General features: G+C 45.0%; 1 protein-coding gene across 2 annotated transcripts in view; it reads right to left on the reverse strand.

Annotated features, from left to right (window-relative positions):
* LOC109919800 (retinoic acid receptor RXR-alpha-A) overlaps nt 1–7,398 on the reverse strand; it is a 71,191-nt gene extending 63,793 nt beyond the window's left edge. The window contains exon 1 of one of the 2 annotated variants that reach the window (XM_048613517.1): nt 7,163–7,398. The gene's annotated coding sequence lies outside the window, so the exon portion shown is untranslated. Of the gene's footprint in view, nt 1–5,420; nt 5,527–7,162 lie in introns of those variants that run through there. The other variant, XM_048613518.1, reaches the window with a different exon arrangement.
* Between the last annotated feature and the right edge of the window lie 1,432 nt (nt 7,399–8,830).

The raw sequence follows: 8,830 nt of genomic DNA on the forward strand, positions 1-8,830 counted from the left end.
ACTGACTCTCACTGGGGTACGGCTCCCACACACACTGACTCTCACTGTCTTTGTCCTGTAAATTTTTTTTCCACTGACTTTCAGTGAATGATACTTTTTGGAAAGTCACTGGATAGTCTCTCTGTCATTTTATGCTGAGTTGAAAACGAACACTTTGTTGTTATGTTCAAAATCATTGGGAAACTGAAACAGCAGAGCAAAAATTCAGCATTTTCCTGAAACAGCTAAATTTATAACAGTGACCTTTAGTTCTGGACTGACCCACAAAGAGAGGCGCCTTTTCCACATCCATTTTGTTGAGACCAATCAGGATGCCATACACTTCAATCAAGTCATCCCTCTCTCTTCTAAACTAACTCAAGTGAAAACAAGCCCAACCTTTCCAACGTAAAGACAACTTGCTCATTCCAGGTCTCAATTCACCCCTGAGATGATATTTATGTCTGATCTGTAAATTCTGCCAAACCAGCCAAACTGTGACCTACTACACCTTTCATTTCAGCTTTCATTTTCCATAATGACCTTTGACATAGCACCTTGTCAAATGCCTTCTGGAAATCCAACTGCAGTGCATCTACAGTCTCCCCTTTATCAACACCACGTTACTCTTCAAACAACAGGTATAAATCAGTTAAACATTATTTCCCTTTGACAAAATAATGCTGACTCTTCCTGATTATCTCGAGTTTTTCCTGAGTGTGAAGCTTTACCTTTTTAATGATTGGTTGTAATACATTCTGTATGATATACATCGAGCTAACTAGTCTGTTCATGATGAACGACAACACCTCCCAACTTCAACTCCCCCTCCCACTCCTTGGACGACATGTCCATCCTGGGCCTCCTCCAGTGCCACAACGATGCCACCCAAAGGCTGGAGGAACAGCACCTCATATTCCGCCTGGGAACCCTGCAGCCCAATGGTCTCAATGCGGAATTTACAAGCTTCAAAATTCCCCACCCTTGACCTCATCCCAAAACCAGCCCCTCTCATCCCAGCCTCCTTGACCTGTCCGTCTTTTCGCCCACCTATCTGCTCCTCCCACCTCACTGATCAAACTCCACCCCCACTTCCTACCTACTAGCCTCATCCCCGCCTCCTTGACCTGTCTGTCTTCCCTCCCACCTACCCACCCCTCCCTCCTCACTGACCAACCCCTATCCAAACCCCCTACCTACACTCACCTTTACTGGCTTCATCCCCGCCTCCTTGACCTGTCCGTCTTCCCTCCACCTCCTATCACTGCCTCCCCTTTCTCTATTTATTTCAGAGCCCCCTTCCCCGCCTGCATTTCTGAAGAAGGGTCCCGACCCAAAACGTCACCTTTCCTTGCTCCTCTGATGCTGTCTGGCCTGCTGTGTTCCTCCAGCTCCACACCTTGTTATCTCAGACTCCAGCAGCAGCAATTCCTACTGTCTCTGAGCTAACTGGCCTATAGTTTCCTGTTTTCCACCTCTTGAACAAAAAGGTTCCATTTGCTACTTTGTAGTCTGATGAAGTGTTTCCTAAATTGAGGGAATTTTGGAAAGTTACCACCAAGGCATCTACTACCTCATGAGCATCTTCTTTCAGACCCGAGGATAAAATCCATCTAGACCCAGAGAATTGTCAGCCAACAGCTCCATCGGCTTGCTCAGTCACACTCCCCTCCTGATTGAAATTTCACTCAGTTCCTCTCTCCTTCCCTTGTCTTCAGGAATAGTGCCAGAAGACTGGAGACTAGCAAATGTTGTCCCCTTGTTCAAGAAGGGGAGTAGAGACAACCCTGGTAATTATAGACCAGTGAGCCTTACTTCGGTTGTGGGTAAAGTGTTGGAAAGGATTATAAGAGATAGGATTTATAATCATCTAGAAAGGAATAATTTGATTAGGGATAGTCAACACGGTTTTGTGAAGGGTAGGTCGTGCCTCACAAACCTTATTGAGTTCTTCGAGAAGGTGACCAAACAGGTGGATGAGGGTAAAGCGGTTGATGTGGTGTATATGGATTTCAGTAAAGCGTTTGATAAGGTTCCCCATGGTAGGCTACTGCAGAAAATACGGAGGCATGGGATTGAGGGTGATTTAGCGGTTTGGATCAGAAATTGGCTAGCTGTAAGAAGACAGAGGTGGTGGTTGATGGGAAATGTTCATCCTGGAGTTCAGTTACTAGTGGTGTACCTCAAGGATCTGCTATGGGGCCACTGCTGTTTGTCATTTTTATAAATGACCTGGACGAGGGCGTAGAAGGATGGGTTAGTAAATTTGCGGATGACACCAAAGTCAGTGGAGTTGTGGATAATGCGGAAGGATGTTGCAAGTTACAGAGGGACATAGATAAGGTGCAGAGCTGGGCTGAGAGGTGGCAAATGGAGTTTAATGCGGAAAAGTGTGAGGTGATTCACTTTGGAAGGAGTAACAGGAATACAGAATACTGAGCTAATGGTAAGATTCTTGGTGGTGTAGATGAGCAGAGAGATCTCGGTGTCCATGTGCACAGATCACTGAAAGTTGCCACCCAGGTTGATAGGGTTGTTAAGAAGGCGTACGGTGTGTTAGGTTTTATTGGTAGAGGAATTGAGTTTCGGAGCCATGAGGTCATTTTGCAGCTGTACAAAACTCTGGTGCGGCCGCACTTGGAGTATTGCGTACAGTTCTGGTCACCGCATTATAGGAAGGATGTGGAAGCATTGGATAGGGTGCAGAGGAGATTTACCAGGATGTTGCCTGGTATGGAGGGAAGGTCTTATGAGGAAAGGCTGATGGACTTGAGGCTGTTTTTGTTACAGAGAAGAAGGTTAAGGGGTGACTTAATAGAGACATACAAGATGATCAGAGGATTAGATAGGGTGGACAGTGGGAGCCTTTTTCCTCGGATGGTGATGGCTAGCACAAGGGGACATAGCTTTAAATTGAGGGGTGATAGATATAGGACAGATGTCATACGTAGGTTCTTTACTCAGAGAGTAGTAAGGGCGTGGAATGCCCTGCCTGCAACAGTAGTAGACTCGCCAACTTTAAGGGCATTTAAATGGTCATTCGGTAAACATATGGATGATAATGGAATAGTATAGGTTGGATGGGCTTCAGATTGGTTTCACAGGTCGGCGCAACATCGAGTGCTGAAGGGCCTGTACTGCGCTGTAATGTTCTATGTTCTATATTCCATGTTCCCACCTCCTGGTTTACAGCTATTTCTGGAATAATTTTTCTATCGTCTACAGAAAAATATTTGTTCATTTTATCCGCCATCTCCCTATTATCTGCTGATAATTCCCTTTCTCACTCTAGAGATGACCTACATGCACTTTCTCTTCTTTTCAAATACTTGCAGAAACTCTTGCTATCCATTTTTAAATTTCTGGGTAGCTTCCTCTCACACTATGACTTAAATTTTAATCAGAAGAAACAAGTTATTTTCTGCCATTCTGTATATCCTGACTAGTTATCTGATCTGCTTCACATCTTTCTATAGTTAAATGCTTTTTCCTTAAGGTTGAAGCTTTCCCTAAACTTCTTCACTGAACTCCTGATGCTGGATTCTCTCTTTAGAGTTTTTCTTTGTTGTAGGTATGTACTTACTCTGAATATTCTAAATCATTTCCTTCGATGTCTGCCATTGTGTCTCTACTGACTTATCCCTAACCCTGGAATGCCAGCTTGCTTCAGCTGGCTCAGCTTTCATTCCCACAATTAGCTGTGAAACATTCATCTTAGACCCACCCTTACCCTTTCCAAACTGGATGTAAAATTCAATAATATTTTCATTACTACTCTGGAGGAGTGCCTTCACTCAGAGGTCAGTAATTAATCCTGTCACATTACGCAATACCAGGAAATAGTATCACCTGCTGTCTGGTCAGTTCCAATATTTGCACTTACATAGTAACCACAATGTGGGACAAAATTTCAGGAAACCTGTAACTTACTCCCACTCGTGACTTCTTTCCCTTCATATTGTTCATCTCCACCCAAACTGATTCCACATCCTGTTCCCCTGAACCAAGGTCATCTCTAACAATTGCCCTAATCCTATCCTTCACTAACAGTGCTACCTCTCCACCAGTTATCAAGATTCCTATTCTTCTTGAATGTCTGTCACTCCCCAACAGTCACTCCCCAACAGTCACTCCCCAATCCTTGTCATTCTGCAACTGTCTCTCCAAACTGGGTATCAGATTGAATGTATTCACTTCAATAAGCACTGTCAATTTGTTCACTTCATAATGAATACTACATACATTCAGATACAGAGCTCTACACTTTGACGTTTTGTTATCTTGGTAACATCTTGTCTTGATTGTTGGTGTATTCTGCTTTTTCTCTCTGTTGTTTTCTGTCATTCACTGATGCACATTTCTTACATTGCTATATTCTACTTTTACCTTGTCTGTGATCTTTGATATACTGCATATGTCCACATTTGTTCCCTTGCTGTTGAGTTTAAAGCCCTCTCCACTTCCCAGTGGTTTGTGGGAACATTGGTTCCATCACATCCAGGTGTAGATCATTCCAACTATTCAGGCCTGACTTTCTCCCATGCTGGTGCCACTTGGCCACGACCTGGAACCCACTTCTCCCACACCAGGCCATTCATCTCTCTCATTTTGTGTGTCTTATGCCATACTACACAAAGCTCAAGTAACCCAACACCTCATTTTCTGCCTGGTGACCCTGCAGCCATCCACACTCAATATGGAGTTCAATAACTTTGGGGTTTGAGCTCTCACATGTCTTATCCCAACTCCCACCACCAGGCCTTGTTACCTCACAGTCTGCTATTATACACCACTCATTGTTAGCCATCAACAGTATCCATTAACAGCTATTAACCCTCCCAGCCAGATCGTTATCCACTCCTTTGTCTGTCCAACTGCTCTTCTCTCTCTTTAGACTCTATCCCACCTATCGTTTACTCCTGACCACCACCGCCCCCAACCCTATCTTCTGTATATAAACCAAAATTTTCCTAGCTACCGTCAGTTCTGAGGAAGGGTCACTCAGCCTGAAACATTAACTCTCATTTCTCTCCACAGATACTGCCAGACCTGCTGAGCTTTTCCAGCAATTTCTATTTTTATCAACAAAAGGACATGCATTTATATCACACCTTTAATGTAGGAAAACCTTCCAACGGCCTCAATCTCAGACACCAAACCAAAATGAAATAGCGTACCAACCAAAAAAGGTTTGATCATGTCAGAGGAGAATGGTGAGGTGAGGAGAATGGTGAGGTAGAGAGTTTGGGAGGGATACACAAAACTCAGAGCCCAGGTAACTGAAGGAGTGGCTGCAAATGGTGGAGAAATGAAAAATGACGATGCTCACGAAATCAGAATGGGAGGGTGTTGTGGGGATGGTGGAGGCAGAGGTAGCAAGAGTTAAGGACATTAAGAGATCTAAATTAGGGACAAACATTTAAAATCAATTTGCTTCTTACCTGGGAGCGAGTGTAGGTCAGTGAGCACAAAGGAGATGTTTGGATGAGATTCGGTGTATGTTGGACAGGATCGCTCATTCATTTCCTTAGCACATCTCAGTCAGCACAGAGAGAGAGAGAGAGAGAGAGAGAGAGAGAGAGAGAGAGACAGACAGAGACATTGAGGCTGACAGGGACCAGGGTTTGGACAATTACTCATGATGAACGTAACCTGTCCACTGCTGTCAATACCAACAGGCAGAGAGACCTGTACAAGACATGCTAACACTAACAAATCAAAGCCTAAACAGATATGCCAGGTGTGACCTTAAACTGCTGGAACACTGTTTTAAACTCAGTTTTCACTTGTATTGACCTGAGCACAGAGTAAAGTCAGACGGGGGTAAAAGACATACCCCCCACCTTGCTGGGTAATCACTAGATAAACAGTTCCTTTTGGAAGAAGAGCAGAGATTTTTCTGTTTGATAATAAAAGATAAATATATGCTGCAGGTGCTGGAAATCTGAAATAAAAACAAAATATTGTTGGAGATTCTCAGGTCAGGCAGCATCTGTGGTGGGAGGACCCCTGTTAATCTTTCCAGTTGAATATAACTCTCAAATACTCTCTGTTTATAGATTTGCACAATATTAAAGAATGATACACTAAAGAACCCTTTGGCCCATTGAGTCTGTATTGCCTAAACAGACTGTGGCTGACACTGGTTCTATTTTCCTGCACTAGACCCACAGCCTTGAATGTTGGGATACCAGGACACTGATCTAGAGCAGTTGTTAATTCTGAAATAACAACATCAAAAGTAGCAGATTGACTGGACATGGTCCCTGTCCAGGAGAGAATCCACAGCCGTGAGACAATCTCCCACACCTGCTGACATGGCACTGAATGGTGGGGCAATGTTCAGTGTGTAATGGAACATAATAATCCAGGGTTGGTGCTAATGACAATCTCACAAAAACTGAACAGGGAGAATCACCCAAAGACACTCCACCTACAGGGAGAGAAACAGAAACAGACACAGACTCCACTGAGAAGCAATGGAAACACCTCAGCAACATTTTCCAAACACTTTATGCCAGGTTCCCGACAAACTACTGTAGGTACACTTTGAACTTTCTAACTTAGAGTCACACTGGACTGGAAACATTAACTGTTTCTCTCTCCACAGATTCTGCCAGACCTGCTGAGTTTCTCCAGCAATATCTGCTTTTATTACAACCTGAAAGCTGTCCTAAGCAACAAAGCTCAGATCTCAGGCAGCAAGTAACGGGTTAAAACCCGCAGGCTGGCTGTTTGTGTTTGAAAGGTGACATGAGCTCTTTACCATGAATGTGAAATCAGTGAAAGAGAGAACCCTCCTCCGTCAGTACAACACAGCCAGAGAATTGAGCAGCTATTTTTACACCCATTACTGTGGGGACGGGAACAGGAGCGAGCTGAATAAATATCAAAGAGAGAAAAGTTAAGCAGGGGCCCATTCCCCTCCCCCCGACTCCAACAACCAGCAGTTGGGAGTCAGCTTTTGCCGAGCTCAGGCTTTCACTAGAGGTTCAGATTGAGCAATCAGAACAAACACAGAGACCAAAAGAAACTTCGAGAACATTCAGTGCTGCCCGAGAGGACAAATACAGCACAGAAACACTCAAACACAGACAGAGGGTGAATCCCAAAGAGAGCTCTCTGTCCCTGGGACAGATACAGATTATTGCCCCCTACCTCCCTCACCCAGAGACCCTCATACCTCAGGCAATCACACCGACCGGGCACTGAGCCAGCAGCACGGGGTGGGGTAGGGTAGGGGGCTCCTGCTCCCCCTCTGTCCCGGTCCCGGTCCCGGTCCCTGTACGGCAGCGACTGAGCCGCCCAGCAGTAGCTCTCACACTCACACTCACACTCACTCTCCTGACAAACTGAGTTACTTCACTCCCGCGAGGAGGCGGAGAGACACTCGCTCTCTCGATCTGGTCGATCATTTACAACACGGACAGCCCGAAAGCCTGTAACACACCCCACACCGCCCCCCCCAAACAGAATCACTGCTTACCCGCTCAAATACAAAAACCACCCCCAACCCCCAAGACAAATCAACCCCTTACTTTCCCAAAACAGAAACCAACCCCTTTTACAGAAACTACCCCATTCCCCCACCACCTCAGAAACACACGAAACAGTGTGGTATGATCACCGTGCTAAATGGGACAGACTTCACACAGATCTAGCAACTCAAGACTGGGCATCCATGAGGCGCTGTGGGCCATCAACAGCAGCAGAATTGTACTCTAGAACAATCTGTAACCTCATGGCCCGGCATATACCCCACTCGACCATTACAATCAAGCCAGGGGATCAACCCTGGTTCAATGGAGAGTGCAGGAGGACATACCAGGAACAGCACCAGGTATACCCAAAGATGAGGTGTCAACCTGGTGAAGCCACCAAACAGGACTACTTGCATGCCTAACAGCGAAAGCAGCAAGTGATAGACAGAGCTAAGCAACCCCACAACCAACGGATCAGATCTAAGCTCTGCAGTCGTGAATGGTGGTGGACATTTAAACAACACACTGTAGGAGGAGGGTCCACAAATATCCCCATCCTCAACGATGGAAGAGCCCAGCACATCAGTGCAAAAGATAAGGCTGAAGCATTCGCAGCAATCTTCAGCCAGAAGTGCTGAGTGGATGATCCATCTCGGCCTCCTCCAGTGGTCCCCAGCATTACAGATACCAGTCTTCAACCAATTCGATTCACTCCATGTTATATCAAGAAACGATTGAAGACACTGCATACTGCAAAGGCTACGGGCCCTGACAACATTCCGGCAATGGTACTGAAGACTTGTGCTCCAGAACTTGCTGCTCCTCTAGCCAAGCTGTTCAGTACATTTACAACACTGGTATCTACCCCACAATGTGGAAAATTGCCCAGGTATGTCCTGTACATAAAAAGCAGGTCAAATCCAACCCAGCCAATTACCGCCCCATCAGTCTCTTCCCGATCATCAGTAAAGGGATCCGACACCAGGTTATAGTCCAACAGGTTTATTTGAAATCACAAGCTTTTGGAGCACTGCTCCTTTGTCAGGTGAAGTGAAGAGAAACACACAGGCAGAGAGATCAAAAGGTCATACAAATGGTGCAAATGGAGTGGTAACAGGCTGAATAATAAGTCCCTGCAGGTAATCAAAAGTGTCACATGGTGTGAATAAAGTGTCAACAGCTGAATAGCAAGCGAAGGGATGCCCTATAATCCAATTAATTGAGGCAGAGAGATAATTACAGAAAATTAAAAATAATGCGGTGCTGGAGACAAACCAAATGGCTAGAATAACATTTTAGATATAAGAGTCACATGCTGAGGGTCTAATCAAAGTAACAAGTAATCCAAAACTGTACAAACTCATTACGGT

Source organism: Rhincodon typus, chromosome 28 (genome assembly GCF_021869965.1).
Source record: "Rhincodon typus isolate 14 chromosome 28, sRhiTyp1.1, whole genome shotgun sequence".
NCBI lineage: Eukaryota > Metazoa > Chordata > Chondrichthyes > Orectolobiformes > Rhincodontidae > Rhincodon > Rhincodon typus.